Genomic DNA, 18,697 nt, shown 5'->3' on the forward strand with positions numbered 1-18,697 from the left:
TTTTGACCTGAGCAAGTAGAAATGTGGAATTATTAGCTGAGGAGAAAATTACAAATCAGAGTCTAGGGGGATGACATTGGATGGAGTTCACTGAACATAGTAAATTTGAGAAATGCTTTAAACAGGTTCCCTGGTAAGTCCCAGTTTATACCTATTGCCTACATTCTGTTTAATGCATGAAATACGTATTTCATATTTTAACAAAATATGCATATTAGTAGTATATCAGTATACTGTGGCTACAACAACAAATCACCAAAAACTGGGTGGCACATACCAACAAATTTATTCTCTCAGCATTCTGGAGGCCAGGATTGCTTCCTTCTGAAAGTTCTGAGGGAGAAGTCATTCCATGACTGTCGCGTAGCTTCCAGTGACTGCCAGTTATTTTTGGTGTCCCTTGGCATGGAGATGCATCACTCCAGTCTCCACCTTCATCTTCACATCACTTTCTCCTCTGTGTGTTCTTTCCGCTTCTAATCTGTTATAAGAACACTTATTAGATATAACAGCCCACCCCAATCCAAAATTATCTCATCATGAGATCCTTAATTACATCTACAAAGGCCTTGTTTGTAAATGAGTTTACATTCATAGGTCATAATAGGGAGGTTCCAAACCACAGAATTGAGACATACATTTCTGTTGTTAAAGCTACACAGTTTATACTATTTTGTTAGGACAGCTGAGCTGACTGAGATGGTGGGCCAATGTGATTCCACCGACTACACCTAAATCAGAAGGAAAAAAATCTAGTTCAAACATTTATAGTTACTTTAGTTTATGAGTAAAGATTTAGTTTATAGTTTATGAGTAAAGATTTCACTGAATGATAACTTAATACACACAACTGCAGAATGTGTATTTAATCACTTTCTGAAGCTTGACATTTTGTTTAGATAGAAGTTCTAAACTTAAATGAAATTTCCCTTCTATGATAATTTTGCATATTATGGATTTTGAGTTTTCTTGTACACATATGAAAAAAGTGAAGTGATAGATCCATTAAAAGAAGTACTTCACAGTTATATGATGCCACTTTTATATCAAAAGCTGTGTTTCAAATAGAAAATACCAATAATGGCTAGATTTTTAAAATTCCAGTTTATGAAATAAATGTAAGAATTTTGAATATTTATAGTGATCAGATGAAATATATTACAAAATTGTGATTATTTATTACAAGTTCAACTAAATGGTTCAACATTTAAGACAAAATAAAGTGATGTTATAAAACAAATTTTGTTGCAGGAAGTTATGTGGTTAAAACTTTTAAGTTACTAAATTGAAAAATTGGAATTGTATGTATATACATGCTACATTTTACATAATGACTGCAGTTCATTTTTTTTTTTTTTTTTTTTTTTGGCATCAGAGGTTTTGAATATAAAAATATCTTCCAGTAAAGCAATGTTTTCTTTGCTGCCCATGTATAAATATTTGAACCTTTGAAAAATTACGTTGTAACTGAACATAATTACTTTTTAAATGAACATTTAATGTTATTAAATTACTTTGTAAAGAAGTTCTCTAAATGTTGTATGTATTTTATTCTTATTTTTAGCATGACTTTTATTTTCAAAAGTCCAAGGTCAAATAACCAATATAGACACTAACTTTAGACATCTAATTTAACATTTCAAGAAAGCAGTTGGACATGTGTGTAGGAATTGCAGGAGAGAGGTCTAGGCCAGACATGCAATTTGGAAGTCATTAGTATATAGATAGAAACTTAGGCTTTAAAATGGGATTTCTTCCGTCACTTTGAAAGGATAAGTAAATCGGAAATCTTTATATGTAAAATCATCCTCATTTAAGTGTGTATTAAAAGCTACCCTTCAATCTGAATCCACTAACATTTAAATTGCTTTGGGACTGTTGTGTATTATAGAGTTTTGTTTTTTCTTTTTTTTCCTTTTTTTCTTTCTTTTCTTTTGCTTTTTATTAAAGTTTATTGGGGTGATAATTGTTAGTAAAGTTACAGGTTTCAGGTGTACAATTCTGTAATACATTATCTATATCTCACGTAGTGTATTCACCACCCAGAGTCAGTTCTCTTTCCATCACCATATATAAGACCCCGTTTACTCTCTTCTAGAGCCCCTTTCCCCCCTTACCCTCTGGTGACCCCTAAACTGTTGTGTATGTCTATGAGTTTTTATTCCTTCATTTGTTTCTCTTGTTCTTTTTCTGTTTTCAGTTTTACATAACACATATAGTGAAATTATATGGTTCTCTACTTTTTCTGTCTGACTTACTTCGCTTACCACTATAATCTCAAGATCCATCTGTGTTGTCACAAATGGTACTATTTTATCTTTTCTTTTTTCTTACCACGGAATAGTATTCCATTGTGTATATATACCAAAATGTATTTATCCATTCATCTATCGAAGGACATTTTGCTTGTTTCCATGTCTTGGCCACCGTCAATAAAGCTGCAATGCACATTGGAGAACACATGTCTTTATGAATAAATGTTTTCAGATTTTGTGGGTAGATACCCAGGAGAGGGATTGCTCGGTCATATGGTAATTCTATTCTTAATTTTTTGAGGCACCTCCACACTGCCTTCAATAGTGGCTGCACCAATCTTCATTCCCACCAACAGTGTGTGAGGGTTCCTTTTTCTCCACAGCCTCTCCAACACTTGTTACTATTTGTCTTGTTGATGATAGCCATTCTAGCTGGGGTGAGGTGATATCTCATTGTGGTTTTTATTTGCATTTCTCTGATGATTAGTGATATTGAGCATTTTTTCACTTGTCTATTGGCTATTTGTATGTCTTCTTTGGAGAAATGTCTCTTCAGGTCCTCTGCCCATTTTTCAATTGTATTTTTTGTTGTTGTTGTTGTTGAGTTGTGAGTTCCTTGTACATTTTTTATATTAGCCCCTAATCGAAGGCACTGTCTGCAAAAATCTTCTCCCATTCAGTTGGTTGCCTCTTTATTTTGTGGATGGTTTCTTTTACTGTGCAGAAACTTTTAAGTTTTATATAGTCCATTTCATTTATTTTAGCTTTTACTTCCCTTGCCTTTGGAATCAAATTTATAAAATGCTCTTTGAACTCAAGGTCTATAAGTTTAGTACCCATGTTTTCTTCTATTCAGTTTATTTTTCAGGTCTTATACTTAGGTCTTTGATCCATTTTGAATTAATTTTGGTACATGATGACAGATAGCTGTCCAGTTTCATTCTTTTGCATATGGCTTTCCAATTCTTCCAGCACCATTTATTGAAGAGGCTGTCTTTTCTCCATTGCATGTTTTTTGCTTCTTTGTCAAAAATTATCTGTCCATATTTGTGTGGTTTTATTTCTGAGTTCTTAATTCTATTCCATTGATCTGTGTGTCTGTTTTTCTGCCAATACTAATCTGTTTTGATTATTTTTGCCCTGTAGTACAAGCTAAAGTCAGGGGGTGTGATACCTCCAGCATTGTTCTTTTTTCTTAGGATTGCTTTGTACATTCGGGGTCTTTTGTGGTTCCATACAAATCTGATGATTTTTTGTTCTATTTCTTTAAAAAATGCCATTGGGATTTTGATGGGGATTGCATTAAATCTGTGTATTGCTTTGGGCAATATGGCCATTTCAACTATGTTGACTCTTCCAATCCGTGATCACGTAATGTCTTTCCATTTCTTTGTGTCTTCTTCAATTTCTTTGAAAAATGTCTTATAGTTTTCAGCGTATAGATCTTTCACATCCTTGGTTAAGTTTATACCTAGGTATTTTATTCTTTTTGTTGCAATTGCAAAAGGGATTTTTTTTTTTCCCAGAGATTTCATTGTTAGTATATTGGAATGCAATGGACTTTTGTACATTGATTTTGTAGCTGACAACTTTACTGTATTTGTTTATTGTTTCTAATAGCTTTTTGGTGGAGTCTTTAGGGTTTTCTATATATAGCATCATGTCATCTGCAAAGAGTGACAATTTAACTTCTGTATTACAAATTCGGATGCCTTTTATATCTTTGTCTTGCCTGATTGCTCTGGTAAGGACTTCCAACACTATGTTGAAAAGCAAAGGTGATGGGGACAGCCCTGTGGTGTTCCTGAATCTACAAGCAAAGGGCTTCAGTTTTTCACCATTAATTAATGATATTAGCTGAGGGTTTGTCATATATGGCCTATATTATGTTAAGGTATTTTCCTTCTATATTTATTTTATTAAGTGTTTTAATCATAAATGGATGTTGCATCTTGTCAAATGCTTTTTCTGCATCAATTGATATCATCATATCATTTTTGTCCTTTATTTTGTTTATGTGATGTATCACATTGATGGATTTGCATATGTTGAGCCATCCTTGTGCCCCTAAGATGAACCCCACTTCGTTGTGATGAATAATCTTTTTAATGCATTGTTGTATTCGATTTGCTAGAATTTTGTATAGGATTTTTGCATCTGTATTCATCAGAGATATTTGTCTGTAATTTTCTTTATTTTGTGTTACCCATACCAAGTTTTGGTATCAGGGTAATGTTTGCCTCATAAAATGAGTTAGGAAGTATTGTCTCTGCTTCAATTTTTCTTAGTGAGTCTAGCCAACAGTTTGTCAATTTTGTTAATCTTTTCAAAGAACCAACTCTTTGTTACATTAATTTTTCTATTGTCTTTTTGTTCTCTATTTCGTTTAGTTCTGCTCTGATTTTTGTTGTTTCCTTTCTTCTGCTGACCTTGAGTTTCATTTGTTCTTCTTTTTCTAGTTCTTTAAGGTGTAACGTGAGGTAATTTATTTGTGATTTTTCTTGTTTCTTGAGCTTGGCCTGTAATGATATAAATTTCCCTCTTAAAATGGCTTTCACTGCATCCTGAAAATTTTGGTAGGATGTATTTTCATTCTCATTTGTTTCTCTGTATCTTTTGATCTCTCCTCTTATTTCTTCTTTGACCTGGTCATTCTTTAAAAGTATGTTGTTTCTCTCTACATATATGTGGTTTTTCCTGTTTTCTTTTTGCAGTTGATATCCAATTTCAAAGCATAGATCAGAGAATATGCTTGGTATGATTTCAATCTTCCTAAATTTTGATGAGGCTAGTTTTATGTCCCTATATATGGTCAATACTTGAGAATGTTCCATGTACACTAAAAAATGTATAGTCTGATGTTTTAGGATGAAATGCTCTATAAATATCAATTATGTCCATTTCACCGAATGTGTCATTTAGGACTGCTATTTCGTTATCTATTTTCTGTTTGGATGATCTATGCATAGCTGTCAATGATGTATTTAGGTCTCCTAGTATAATTGTGTTTTTGTCAATTTCTCCCTTTAGTTCTGTTAATAGTTGCTTGGTATATTTCAGTATTCCCTGATTGGGGACATAAATGTTGATGACTGTTATGTTTTCTTGTTGTATAGTTGACTTTATCATTTAAAAAGTCCATCTTTTTCTATTGTTACCTTTTTTATCCTGAAGTCTGTTTCATGTGATATCAGTATGATTACACCTGATTTTCTCTGGATACCATTTGCTTGGAGTGTTTATTTCCACCCTTTCACTTTGTGTCTATGCTTGTCCTTGTAGCTGAGATGTGTCTCTTGGAGACAGCATATGGTTGGATTTAGTTTTTTGATCCAATCTGCTACTCTGTGCCTTTTTATTGGTGAGTTCAGTCTATTTACATTTAGGGTGATTATCGATATGTGAGGATTTCCTGTTATCCTATCTTTAGTTTTCTGCTAAGACTGTGTTTCCATTGTTTCTTTGCCTTTTGGTTGTTGTCTATTATTTCTGTGTGATGGTATTCTATGATTTTTTCCCTCGTTTCTTCTTTTATTACATTATATATTTCAGTTCCAGATTTTTTTTTTTTTTTTTTTTTTGAGCGGTTACCATTAAGTTTATGTAAAGGAAAGTTTCATATTTAGAGTACTGCATTTTCTTCAGCATGCTTACTTTCTCCATTCCCATATTCCAGTTCAGACCTTTTCTCTCCCACCCCCAACCCCCTTTAAGTTTTGATTGTCACACATTATCCCTATTTATGTCTGGAAAGGTCTTTATTCCTCCTTCATATCTGAAGGATATCTTTGCTGGATATATTATTTTTGGCTCATAATTTCTCTTTCAATAGTTTGAATATTTGATTCCACTCCCTCCTGGCTTGTGGAGTTTCTTCTGAAAAATCTGATGATAATCTAATGCACTTTCCTTTGTAGGTTACCGTCTTCTTTTCCTGGCTGCCTTGAGGATTCTTTCTTTGTCATTGATTTTTGCAACTTCAATACAATGGGCCTTGAAGAAGGCTTGTTGGGGTTGAAGTAATTAGGTGTTCTATTTGTTTCATGGTTTCGAGGATCCATTTGTTTCCACAAGTTTGGGAATTTCTTGTCCACTATTTGTTTGAATGTACTTTCTGTTTCCTTCTCTCTCTCTTCTCCCTCTGATATGCCCATTATTCTTATATTGCTCTTTCTGATGGAGTCACAAGGGTTTGTAGAGTTCTTTCATTTCTTTTAAGTCTTAAGTCTCTTTCTTTTTCCATCTGTGTCATTTCCAGATTTCTATCTTCAATGTTACGGATTAATTCCTCCATCTCGTCAATTCTTCTACCTAAACTGACTATTTCGCTCTTCATTTCTTTTATTGAGTTCTTAATCTCCAGAAATTATACTTGGTTCTTTTTTTAAAACTTCAATCTCTTTGGTAAAATATTCATTTTGTTCTTTGATTGTGTTTCTGAGTTCATTAAACTGCCTGTCTGTGTTTTATTGCATCTCAATCAGCTTTTTAAGAACTGTAATCTTGGATTCCCTGTCATTTAAGTCACATACTTCCATGCCTTTAAGTTCATTTTCTGGAGACTTTTCATTTTCTTCCTTAGCTGTCTTATTACCTTGGATATTCATGGCGATTGATTATTTATTATTTCTCTTCCTAGACATCTACAGGAGTGGCTTCTGCAACAGGTTGTTAGAAAGATGTCTTTATTTTGTTTTCCAGTAGATATTGGTAGAATATTTTATTTTCTCTCCGACTGCAACCTTTTATTCTCTTATATAATACTGTAGTGTTATATTTTCTCTGCACTATTCCAGCTTCTCATACAATGGGGGCATTCCCTGGAAGGCGGGCTTCTCCTCTGTGAACAGTTCACCTGGGTCATAGGGCGTCACGTCCGTGTGGGTATGTGGAGAGCTTCTGAAGTTCTAAAGCTTCTTCTGCTTCAGACTCAGTGCCCGTGTGTTTTAGCAGCACTGTTTATTCCTATAGGGATCCACCCAGATAGTTCAGAACAGGGGTGGGGTGTGTTGTGAGAGGTGGCCCAGAGCAATGAAAGCGACTACCCCCACAGCCAGTCCTGCTTCTATGGCTCCCTCCCCTTTGCTGGAGGTAGTTGGGCTGTGAGTCCGTGTCTGTGGACTACAGTTCTCAGAACTGCAAATATTCTGTTCTTTTGATCTGACACTGCTACTGTTCTGTTTCTAGAACTGGGCAAGTGGGGGTGGGGCGAGCTCTGGGAGGGTAGGGAGGGGGTGGCTAGGTTCAGTGCCTAAGTCTTCCATTTTCTGTCTGGCCATGAGGGCTTAAACCACTGTTTTCAGCCTTCTTCCCTCAGTCTTTGCTCTGAGGTCTCTGCCATGAGCATTGGGTTCAGCTGTGTTATATGCTGTCCCCTCAGCCCTGTGGGCCATAAGCAGAGCCCTGGAAGTCCAAGTTCTTCCCTCTCCCGCAGCTGTGGTAGTTCCAGAATGCAACAAGCTCGGTGCACTGAGCTAGGTCTGCATCCAGTGCCCCCGCAGTCCCGTCTCTGCACTTCTCTCTTCCCTCCTCCCCTGCTCGCGCAATCTGCCCACCTTTAGATGATTTCAATAGTGCATCTCTTAATCTTGCCTGTTAGCTGCATGGGGAGTCCTTTTTGGAGTTATAGTCATTCAATTTGTTGTAAATTCTAGGGGCGATTTCAAGAGTCTCACCTCATGCCACCATTTTTATGACGTCATCTTGTTTTTTTCCATAGTAGTAGAATATTGCCTAATTTAGATTAATAGTGCTGTGAACACAGATATAAATATCTAGTATAATAAAGTTATTTAACTCATTCATTTCATATTTTTCAATGCTTAATGTCAGTTAGCATTAGGAGTAGCAATTGCCTAATTTCTTTTTGTGATTGCGTTTCCCAAGCAGTTTAAAATGGTTACTGATATTATTAACCAAATTTCTGTATTTCATTGCCAGAACAATGCTGAACATAATAAAAGAAGTTAAAACTTAACATTTCCAACTGTTTAGTAGAAAGAAAACAACAAACAAACAAGAAACCCTCTCTGACTAATTGTTCTGTCAGAAACTCAAAATCAAATGTAGGGAAGGCAAAAGGGTAAGCACAGTGTCCTATCCCTCCAAATTTTCCCCCAAAATCTTTCTACCTTTTCTATTTTCTGTTTCTGCTTTGAAATCACCAGTTTTTAATTTACTTAGTCTTAAAGTATTAGAATTATTTCATATTTTTTTATTTTTAAAATATGATTCCAGATATCCATCCTTGACTGAATCTCTGCAATAGCTCTTAATCCAATTTTGCTCTCTACTCTTTCTTCCTTAGCATGTTCTGGCATCCACTGGATTTACCAAATGATTCAAATATGTTTCTAACCACACTGTTTCCCAGAATATAATACCTAGCCAGACAATCAGCTCTAATGGTGTTTTGGAGCAATAAATTAATATAAGACCCGGTATTATAATATATTACATTACATTACATTACATTATATTACTATATTATATTTTATTATATTATATCATATCATATTATATTATATAAAACCTGGTCTTATTTCACTAAAGGACTGGGTCTTATATTAATTTTTGCTCCAAAAGACGCATTAGAGCTGATTGCCCGGTTAGGTCTTATTGCCAGGGAAACACGATAGCATCTCTGTTTCTGGTCTCTCCTATCTCTAAAACGTGTTATATAATTTCATCTTTCTGAAGAGGATCCCTTAGCATATCACTCCTTTTCCTAGTAATATTTGGTGTCTTTCTTATAGCTATTGGGGACATGTATATTCCTTAAACTAGCAATTGAATCCCATGCTATATTTTTAATCTTGTCTTTCACTTTTCTATTTTACACAGTATGGTCTAACCAAATTGAACTACTCATTGTTTCCCACATATAATATACATTATCTCTCCTCAATTCCATTCCTGAGGAAATTGCTTCCTCTGCACAAGCCTTCCTTCCCTTACTTGTGCATATATAAACATATGTAATTCAAATGTCAGCTGACCTCATCGGCTCACGTATAAATTGAGCTGCTGAGCTATTTTTGTACCTAGTTTTAATATTTATTATTTTAAAAGTAATATATGTGCTCGCTTCGGCAGCACATATACTAAAATTGGAACGATACAGAGAAGATTAGCATGGCCCCTGCGCAAGGATGACACGTAAATTCGTGAAGCGTTTCATATTAAAAAAAAAAAAGTAATATATATGTAATATATATAAAAGTAATAATATATATATATATATATATATATATATATAATAAAAGTAATATATGTATATATACATACATGGTTACAAAAAAATCAAATCAGTATTCTATTTCCCTCGGAGAGCCATTTTCCTAATATTTGCTTATTTATTTTGGTGGTTACTTCTATAACCCCAAAGAACATGTTTTGATTTTTATATCAATTTTAATCTAGATTAAAATGGAAAAACTGAAGGCTTGTAGGTTTACCTTTCAAAAGCTATGTGGTGGAGAAACATTTCTTAGTTGTCACCTGATTTACCAAAAAAGCAGTCTCTAGACACTGGCTTTCCAATCCATCTAGCAGCTATTGAACACTCCACTTCAAATCAACTTCAGTACTCCCTCGTCCATCTCTCCTAAGGCCTGTATTTCTTTTCCTAACAGTACTTTATTCCAACTTTGAGGACAGACCTTTCCCTAGATTCCTATCAGTAATCGTTCATACAAGTGAAACTTTTAACAAGATCAGAGATAACCAATTACTTGCCAACACAGAAGATAAAATTTACCTGCTTCTATTTATGGTTACTCTCAGATCCAGTCCCACATTTGGAAATGTCCAAGAATTGCCCCTCTTGGCCCAAATCTTTGTCTGCCTTCTATGGATAAAGTCAGCTTATCTTTCTCCAGTGGGAATTTGACACATCTACACTCCTCAGAGTGTAGTTGGAAAAGCCTGGCAGGACAGAAGGAGGCATGATGTGTCCCTCCCCTAAAACAAGCTGTACCTCCTGAAGCCTTGTTTTCTTCAGATCTACACTATTAAGATGAATGAAAAATCAGAATATCTGCTTCATTTAAGCGAGACCTGTGGGGTGGTTTTGCCTTTGACCTTTAAAAGTCGTAACCTCCTAAATGTGCGTTATGCCTATGTTTTCCAAAATTTAGACTGTTCAGCCATAAAAGATACTATATGTAGGAGTTTTGCAGTTATCAGACTCTTTTATTTGTTCACCTTATGCAAGTAAGAGTTGAGTGTTTTATTAACTCTTTTTGTAGTCTTCCATATCTCTACTCTCATAGGATCCTACACACCACACACATACACATCTTTTTTTACACTATCAGATCATAATGAACAAGTATGGTAGAGATTAAATCCACAAATGAAAAGAAAACTTTTGCTAACAGAAATACGATCTGTGCAAATGTAACTTTTCTTACAACAAAGGTGGTCTCTTAAATGATCATGTAGAAAATCCAGGTCTCTTGGCTTCATTGCACTTCAGATAATGCCAAACAGTACCAAGTTGTAGCTGTATTCTGCATGTCTTACCAAACTGAAAGCTACGTAGCTACTCAAATCATTAACTTACAGCTTTTTCTTCTCTATTTAATAACTGCCTTGTTATGGTTATAAGGTCCTTGGGACTAAAACTTAGAAATTCCAGCTCAAAGGACCAAGTTCATTCTCAACTGTTTAAAAACTGCAAGAAGAAAGATTTCCTATTCTTGTGACTGAGAAAGGCAGCTTCATTTGAAGTATCATTTAGAGGTGTCTTTTCTCACATGCCTAGTTGTTGGTGCCAGGCAGTGATGCCAGATAACTAAAGACAGTGGAAGAGCTACTTGTGTTTTTCCCTTTTCTATAGCAAGATGTTAAAATCTTGTAACAAGATGTGGTATACCAAAGTCATGAGATACTTCAAAATGTGTAATTTACTAAGGGAATGCATAATAACATATTCCATGACACTTGGACCTTTTAGTCAAATCAAGTTTATGAAAAAAGCCAGGGTGTATACTTTGAAGAAAGGATTTAATTAGTTAAATTACCTAGAGGAAATGTAATATAGGGCATTTCCAAAATTGGTTGCAATGTCTCCCTTCCCAAATGCTCTTTTAGAACATTGATACTCCCCATCTAGAGGTAAAATTTAATTTTCTCTCTTTAAATCTGAATAGTACCGTGACTCACTTGTAGCCATTAGAAAGTATCAGACATGATGCTGTGTGTTTTCTGAGGCTATGCCATTAAAGATAATAAAGCTACTATTTTTAGCTTGGTATCCATTTTGGAGCCTAAACCTCAATGTATAAAGTCCAGCTACCCTGAGGCCACCAGAAGAAACCAAATTAGGTATCTGTCCAAAAGCTTCAGTTGACATCCTAGATGATAGCCAGTATCAACTGCTACACATGTGACTGAAAACACTTCCAGTCACAATAATCTTAATAATCAAGTCACCTCCCAGGGGAGGCTCCATGTATCATGGAGCAAGAAAAGCCACCCCCACTGATTTCTGTTTGAAAACGATCAGCAGCTTCTTTGAATACAACAAAATTAATTTTTATACCGAGTTTTAAAATAATTTGTAACACAATATAGTAACCAAAAGTGAACACTACACTGTGAATGCAAGGAAGAGAGAAGGGGAGTCCCTGAAGAGTCACCTAAGGTGTTCCTGAAGCCAACATGAATTCTCTGCAGTTGGAGGACCCAAGGACTGATACCCCATATAGCCAAAATGGTTGTGGCAGAGCAGAATGAAGACATCAGAGGATTGCAATAGGCAATAAACATTCTCATTGATGACAAATGATGTATGACCGTTTCCTATTTCCTATGGACAAGAGGTAGGCAAAGTAGAAGAGACACCTGGCAGACGGCCTTTTATGTCCTATCAAAGCAGACTGCCAGGGAACTCTGCAGCTAATGTCTGAGTGTGGAGCTGAGATAAAAGTGTCTAGCTGAAGAAGAGGCATCAGACATATCAAGGGATCTTTGGGTAGAAAAGGGAACTTCTGAAGAACATTGAAAATTGTCCAGGATAGAAGAAGCTTTAAATATTTGCAAGGTCTGGAGAATTAGAAGACAGCTTATAATATTAGTACTATACTGTACTATACTATACTCCATAACACTATATAACACTATACTATATAACACTACTGCACTATGCTACTCTATACTCTACTATAACCTACTATACTAATGTGTGGCATAATGGTGTAATATTAGTACAATATTACAGGACAATAAATTTCTTATTTTTGCTTCCCTTGCCTCTCTTCAAAAATTGCAGTTATGGCTAGGGAAGAAATTAAGGGAAAAAATAAAAAGTGAAAAAATAAAGGCAAATGAAACAAACCCAGACCTTTGATAGAAAAGAATGTGATCTAATGGGCCTGCACCTTTAGCCGATAGTAACCGGATATAAGGCACAGTGCTTTGGTCCCAGACACAGATGGGTAGATGTGGTTGTCAGAGTCAGTAGAAATCCTGTTTTGATTTTCCCCCATCTCCTCAATTAAATATTTAGTAGGATCATCACCAAGAGTAAGGGTGGAGGAAAATATTCATGTTTAAAGATAAAGAAGAAGCTATAAAATAGTCATCAGGCAGAATGATTAATATTTGTCTTTCTCCATCTGACTTATTTCACTTAGCATAATATTCTCTAGGGCCAAATGCCATATGATCTCACTTGTATGTGAAATCTAAAGAACAGAATAAATGAAAAAACAAAACAGAAATAGACTCAGAGATATAGGGAAAAACAACAACAACTGATGGTTGCTAGATGGGAGGCGGGTAGAGAAGGGGGAGAAGGTAAAGGGACTAGAAAGTACAAATTAGTATTCACAATATTGCCATCGGGATATGAAATACAGTTTTGGGGAATATAATCAATAATGTAAAGATTATGTAGGGGGTCAGATGGGCACTGGACTTATTAGGGGGATCACTTCATGGACTGTGTAGATGCCTGACCACTGTACACACCTAAAGCTGAAGTTGAATAATATTGAATGCCAACTATTATATATATATATATATATATATATATATATATATATATATATATATATACATATATTCATAGGATGTGGAGTACATCCTAGGGAAATAGTCAATGGAATTGTAACAGCTATATTTGATCTCAGATGGGGTAGGAGATTGGGGATATTATCACTTTGTGAGGGGTGTAAATGTAAATGTCTAGCTATTACATTGTTTTGTACACCTGAAACTAAAAATAAATAAATATAAATATATATATATATATATATATATATATATACACACTTTTTTTTTTTTTTTTTTTTTAAGAATGATTGAACTAGTGTAACTATTTGACGGGTGACTGACATGAATAGTTCATTTGAGGTCGGTGATCAAAAATTTAAAGTGATTAAGACTTTAATCACTTGTCTGTTACTCTCCAGCCATGTTTCGCTGTTGGATGGGCACACAGATTAAGTAAACAGTTGTATCTGAGAAGCTTTGAGGTTTTACCAGATGAGGGTACTGAGTAGTAACACAAAAGAGGATGATTTTAATTAGGACGTTGAAATTTAAGCTGGGTAAGGAGAAAAGTGAAGAAGTGAGGTGTGGTGAAGGAAAGTAAAAGGCTGGTAGGATCAAAGCTGCAGGTTCTGAGCAGTTGGAGTGGGGCTAGTTGAAGGAGTGAGTTAGAAAAATAGAAGGTGGTTGTTATCTTAATGTAATAAATCAGTGATATGCTTGAAGCTTGAAATAATTTGACCCATTATTAGGATATATTTGTATTGTATAGGACTATCTATTTTAACATATATTATATGTTGTATATATTATCTATTGCATACATATGAAATAATTAGGATATTCAGCAAATTAGAAGTTACCAAGGGTATATTGCTGAGTCTTTATATCCCATATGTCACAAATCTCAATTATGCTAATTCTGGAGTCATTTACAGGGAATTTCTTCCATGAACTAAAGTATTTTACAAATATCCACCACACTAAAAATATCTGTTAAAATTTCTGCATTTGTTTTTAAAGGAAAAGTTTATTTATTCAACTTACCTGTATTAAAAGAAATTTTGAACAAGCATTTACAATGTCTGTTCTGTTTTGGATGTCAAACTATTATGACAGGCCTTGGGAGGGCTAGTAATTATAAATCTTTTTGAATTTTTGAAAAATTGATTTTGTTATTTATTTGAAATTAGTATACATCTTTTCCTCCAATACTCATATGTATTCTGGCATGATCATCAATAATAAAGAAAGGTGAAATGCAATCACCTTTCTGCTAGGAATGAATATACAGAATTACAGTTCTCCCTCTCAGTATGAATTACAATCTAATTATAAACACATACATAGATAGTTAGTATTCTATATTCTTTTTTGGTTTTCCTTTTTAAATGACTTAATTTATTCACCAGAGCCTGCAATTTTCAAATTATTTATAGACACAGAGGACATTAAGCCTTGCCACATAAATGGTAAATAATGGCACCATAAAATAATCCTTTAATATTACTTTATGAATATGCATGGCATTATTCTAAGTAATATTCATTTCTCAAAACTTCCTTATAAACAAGGATAAGTACATAATAAAACAAGCAGTAAGTACTACAAACATATTAGTTCTATACATAATTTCTATATAAGTAGTTTATATAAACTTCACAAATTTTTAAATTATCTGTTATTCTCTAGATTAGTATTTATTTTTTGTTTTACAAAGTTCTTTTTTCTACTAACTACCCTGTTTCCCTGAAAATAAGACCTAGCCAGACAATCAGCACTAATACGTCTCTTGGAGCAAAAATTAATATAAGACTAGGTCTTATATTAATAAAATTAGACCAGGTCTTATATTAATTTTTGTTTCACAAGGTGCATTAGAACTGATTGTCTGGCTAGGTCTTATTTTTGGGGAAACACGGTAATAGAAAACAAAGAGGAAAACATCATATTGTAGTGTAGATGAATGACATTAATTGAAAATTCAACTTTTTTGTCTATAGTTTTTAGGAATAACGTTGAAAAATCAGAAGCAATGGCAAGCCCAAATTCACCACCTACAGGATTTTATACTTCAGATTTCAGTGTAATTAAGTATGCATTTTATTTCCAGCATTGTCTTCATTATTATCTTTAAATCCCAACTATGCTAAGAGATTTAAAAGTGTATTTATTGTCAAAGGTGTTTCCTCTTTAAAAAACTGGCTGCATCCTGAAAGCTGAACAGCAATAATTATCCTCTATGATTTTTTTCCTCAACAGCAGTTCATGTTTATAATTATTAGATACTTATTTCAAATGCCCTACACATCAATAATGGTGATATGATTTAAAATTACCTAAAAAACATGGTTCATGGATTTAAATTGCGCAACTCCGATTTTTCAAGCAGTGTTGTTTTTATTCTGTGTCAATAATAGAAGGGAAGATAAATTTATGTTGACTATTGGAATGTCTAAGTCTTGTTGCAGATGGTAGAGAATTAAAATTAAAATTTACTGAAACCATTTTGGTTCCCTACGTATTTTCCTATTTTTAAAAATAATTTAAGCAGTCTCTACTTTAAACTCCCCTAGTATCCCTTGAATTGATTCCCATTAAATCAGTTAATTGTGTTAGAATTTTTTTCTTACCTAGTGAAAATAATAAAATGAAATCTTTACCTCATGCATTCACAAAATGAATTCCACAAGGATTGAAGACCTAAATGTAAAGATCTAAAACTTTAACCTTTGAACCATACAAGATCTGACAGTAAAGTTTGCAATCTTGTTGCAATGATATTGCTAACCTTTTTTGATGTCAGAGGGATTATTCATTATGAATTCATACCAACTGGACAAACAGTTAATCTAGTTTACTATTTGGAAGTGCTGAAAACGCTGCATGAAAATGTTAGATGAAAATGACCTAAACTTTTTGCCAACAATTCATGGCTCTTGCATCACGTCAATGCACCAGCTCCCACAGCACTGTGTGTGAGGGAGTTTTTAGCCAGTAAACAAATAACTGTATTGGAACACCCTCCCTACTCACCTGGTCTGGCCCCCAGTGACTTCTTTATTTACCCGAAGATAAAGGAAATATTGAAAGGAAGATATTTTGATGACATTCAGGACATCAAGGGTAATACGATGACATCTCCGATGGCCATTCCAGAGAAAGAGTTCCAAAATTGCTTTGAAGGGTGGACTAGGTGCTGAAGTCGGTGCATACCTTTCCAAGGGGAGTACTTCGAAGGTGACCATAGTGATATTCAGCAATGAGATATATCGCACTTTTTCTAGGATGATTTTGAGAACGTAAAAGTCCAACCTTGTGTGTGTGTGTGTGTGTGTGTGTGTTGTATCTTAAGTATATATATATATATATATATACATATATATATATATATATATATGTATATATATATGCATGTATGCATGTGTGTGTGTATATATATATATATATATATACGTACATATATATATGTATTCATATGCATATTCTGCTACTATGTATAATTAACCATATTTCGGGACTCCAATGTTTATGCCTAGAATACTATAAAATCTACAACAACCTCCTAATTAGTTATTTTCAGACCACTTTTGTCTCCTGTAATACATTTATTTGTTACTATCCCAAAGGGTCTTTTAAACATACGTTAAATCAAGCCACATCCCTATTTAAAACCACCAAGTTCTTTACACTGAACTTAGAATGACATTTGTATTACTTACACATGTACCCCTCTTTGACTTTATACGCTCATGGTTTTCTGTGTTCCAGTTACACTAGCCTTCTTATTCTTTCTTAAGCATATCCAAGGGCATTATTTGTGCATCCTATTCCTTCACCCTGGAGCAATCTTTCCTCATGTCTAGCATGACAAGCTCCTTCCTATCTTTGAAGTTTAAGGTCAGTTTTAACTCCCTCAGAGATTTCTTCCCTGATCGCTCTATCTAAGGAGCCTATCTCTATCACTCTCCATATCATCAATTCGTTTTCTATTATTTATAGCTTCTGTCAATAGGTAAATTAAGTCTTTGTTAATGGACCTAACTATAGTCTATCTTTTCCCTTGGTTGTGTTTGATTCAGAGACCTTGACTTTCTCACTACAGTTCTGTCACTCATACTTTGAAACTATTGTTGAGTGAACCAAGTCTTGGTATTCCCATGGAAGATTTGACATTCAGAAATCCCCATTAACACCTGTCAGATAATGTTCCTACAGGTTGGATTATAGTTGTTATAGAGTTCAAGAAAAGTGCTTGTCACTTTTAAATATTGACTAAAGATTATTGTTTCTATATTTTTTAAACGGGGTTGTCTATTTGTCAAGATATTTTATACTCTGTGTCAATAAAAGAAGCAAAAATAAATTTATGTTGATTATTCGAATATCTAAATATTACTTCAGAAGGTAGAGAATTAAAATTAAAATTTACCTAAAACATTTTGGGGCACTACATATTTTCTTATTTTTAAAAATAATTTAAATGGTCTCTAAACTCTTCCAGCACCCATTGCATTGATTCCCATTAAATCAGTTAATTGTGCTGGAAATGTTTTCTAACCTTGTGAAAATAACAAAATTAAATCTACCCCACTCCATTCACAAAATGAATTCCACAAGGATTAAAGACTTTAATGTGAAAATCTAAAGCTTTTATGTTTCAAACATATATAGTGCTAGCTTTTACAAGGTGTGCACTTACACACACACACACACACACACACACACACACACACACACCCATACACCCATAAGCTATAAGCAAGATAAAATTGTCTACATTAAAATAAACAAACTTATTTATGAGAAAAGACCTACTGTTAAAAAGTGTAGGCAGCAGGTTGACAGACGGTATTTTAAACATAAACTAAATGAACGTATCACTCATAAAAATAACTGCTAAAAATAGTAACATACATACCTCCCCCTACTAACAACACACAAAGGCTAACAGATATTTGTTGAATAATTTAAAATTCCAAAGCATGTAAAATCAGATCTGCAAAGACCCACTCTCACTTATAATCAAGGAAATGCAAATCATTCTTAAAACTGAGTTACCATTTCACACTTAACAAATTCAGGGGAAATTTATAATACCAATTACTATCTAGACTGTGGGAAATAAAAAGTCATGAACTCATAGTGAATTATATAATGGTACAATCATTTTGTATAACAGTTTGTCAATAACCAGTAAAGCCGAATATGTGCTTTTTCAACAACCCAGCAAAACTACTAGGTTCTTTGCTGGAGGAAATCTCAAATAACACAAAAGAAAACCTGCTCAGAGGTGTTATTTCCATTATTTGCGATGAAAACAAATTAGAAACCACATCAATACTCATCAAAAGAAAATACTTAAATAGTTGTTTTGGTCATATGATATAAAATTGTCTTATATTTAAAATGAATGAACGAGAACTATCAGCATACAGATGGAA

The 18,697-nt window shown here is 34.1% G+C and overlaps 1 non-coding gene across 1 annotated transcript; it reads left to right on the forward strand.

Annotated features, from left to right (window-relative positions):
* Positions 1–9,334: 9,334 nt before the first annotated feature.
* On the forward strand, positions 9,335–9,441 carry LOC141567996 (U6 spliceosomal RNA). The gene has a single exon (XR_012491015.1). It is a non-coding gene; the product is annotated as a U6 spliceosomal RNA (small nuclear RNA).
* Positions 9,442–18,697: the final 9,256 nt, after the last annotated feature.

This window comes from Rhinolophus sinicus, linkage group LG12 (genome assembly GCF_036562045.2).
Source record: "Rhinolophus sinicus isolate RSC01 linkage group LG12, ASM3656204v1, whole genome shotgun sequence".
Classification (NCBI taxonomy): Eukaryota; Metazoa; Chordata; class Mammalia; order Chiroptera; family Rhinolophidae; genus Rhinolophus; species Rhinolophus sinicus.